Genomic DNA, 2,500 nt, shown 5'->3' on the forward strand with positions numbered 1-2,500 from the left:
TATATATATGTATATATACAGAGAGAGAGAGAGAGAGAGAGAGAGAGAGAGAGAGAGAGAGAGAATGTTTGTGCTTTATATGAATACACCCAGTCAACCAACCAGGGGCGTCATTTCAGCTTTTTCTTGGGGGGACAAGGCTGGCGAACGAGAGAGCACAATCGGTTTGGGGCGCTTTGAGCCTACCCTGTCTCCCGATTTTTTTTTTTTTTTTTTTTTCAATGATATATTAAAAGCATTTTAAAGCTACGACCAGAGCTATAAAGGTGAAATTTAGAGGAAAAATTCTCGTGGATGTGGTCCCTGGGGGGGGGGGGGGAGCCAGACGTTGAGGGGGCAATCAGAGTTGGGGGGGATGATGCCCTTGCAACCAGCGTTGGGTGTCTATAGCCGCTTTCACACCAAGGTGGCACATCACACCTGCTACACGATTTAAATTGTTTTATATTAACTTGGCTAATAATATCTTTGGATGTAAAAGCTCTATTAAAATCTGACACCACTGCCTGAGGTGGCAGTTCGCACGCTGAAAAAAAGAGCAAGTCCGATCTTGGCGTGGCACGCAGGTCGCATGTGGCAAATGCGACGTGCTACGCCCCTTCTGGTTGAAAGGTCTCATGGTTCCGTATGTTCGTTTTCAAGTGACGTGCCACGTGGCATGCCGCGTACGACTTCCTACCTCGGTGTAGAAGCGACCTACATGTCAAAGCTAAACAACTGCAATGGCTAAAGGAGAATTGGGGCATGGGGAAAGTCGAGAGGCCACCACGTGGAGTGAATGAGGAGTCACCCATGGAAGCAAGGGGGACCACAGGATATACCTGTTGGGCACAACTGGAATCACACACAAAACACTTTTCAGAGTCACCCACGCAAAAGTGGTTACTTTATCCCTTTGCCCCCTCCCTTTACCTCCATAATGGTCCACCGTTACAATGAAGGCTTTTTATTCAAACGCGGTCTCTCTCGCAGGATACATTCACGACACAGTGGTAGGCAGACGCTCGGTGAAGCAGCATACCATATATCTACTCCTGTTGTGAACTTGTATTTTAAAAACTTGAATAACGACCAGCACCATGTGTCTGTAACTTAAGAGAATGCTTTAATGTAAAAGGTATACATATGACCTCTAATATTTTGTAAAATATAAGACTGTAGACAATAAAATATATATAAGATGATCAAATATATGGAAGATACCAGTAGAATATATGAAAAACTGCAATGATATATCATACCATTGGTAAGAGTGAGTGCAAAACTGACACGTGATATGCTTCAGACTAGTTATCATACGCACTCATTTTTTTTACTCCTTTCATTTTCTTCCTCTGAGGAACACAAGAGCACAGCAATGAAATATGCAGCTTCCTCGATATCCATGATGCATCTACCGCTGCGGCACCACAGGCAAGCGGCAAATGTGCAGGGTAACAGTCGTTCCCCAGCGAGGACCATGGGCAATATCCAGTCTGTGTACATATACATGCCTGCATGTGTACATATATATGTATGTATTTATACATATATATACATACATACATATATATATATATATATATATATATATATATATATTTATATCTTACCTGGGTATGATCTGTTACATTTAGAAAAGGTAATACTCATTTATGATTTCTAGTAACTTTGCATTCCACGAATCTGACTGCGCATTGGGATCGAAAATGTCCAAGTCAGTTTTGCTATTAAAATCTCCTGTTGTTCTTTTGCACTGGTTTCCGAAAGTTGTAACACGTCTTCCATGTTCTTAGATTTTGGTATTTTTCTTATAACCACATCGAAGTACGAAGTGGCATGTACACTAGTTTTTATAATATTTACTCCGTTTGTTTCTACTTCAAATTCCTTTAGTTCCACTATGGGGTTTTGTTTAATATATAACTCCTTTATGATATTTTCTTTCCTTGTTAAGAATGCTACCCCCCTTTAGAGGTCTCACCCTCCAATTGAAAACATTTTTTCTTCTTCAATCCTTTATTCATTATTCATTATTTTTGTTCTTTACCTCTTCCACTTTTCCTGCGGTATTTCTCTGTCATCTTTGGTCATATTCTTCTTATCCAGATTTTCTTATATTCTTCGTGGGTGGCCAGGACTTTAGCTTTCTTTATTACATTAGTTATCATATGATTATTCATGAATATCACTTTTAATGGCCGTTTCTTTCCTTTTTCGAATAATCCCAACCTCTTGAACTGTGATATTCTGCTCCAAGAATTCAGGATTTACGACGTTGAGAATACTGGCAATCAATTTCTTGTCTTCGTTGTATCGTTCGATTCCATCTTCTATAATTTTTTCTCCATGCCCCAATATGACTATGTCCCTGTGTACATCAGCCAAAGTAGCAATATTACTTGCGTGTTGCCCAAGGTGTGAATTAAATTATTTTTTCTTTATCGTTTCTGCAAGCTGTATCTTTATTTCTTCCTTTATAATCTTGATGTTTTTTCTAACCTTTTTTCCTTTTCATTTA

The sequence above is a fragment of the Penaeus chinensis genome, chromosome 1 (assembly GCF_019202785.1).
Source record: "Penaeus chinensis breed Huanghai No. 1 chromosome 1, ASM1920278v2, whole genome shotgun sequence".
In the NCBI taxonomy this organism is placed as follows: domain Eukaryota; kingdom Metazoa; phylum Arthropoda; class Malacostraca; order Decapoda; family Penaeidae; genus Penaeus; species Penaeus chinensis.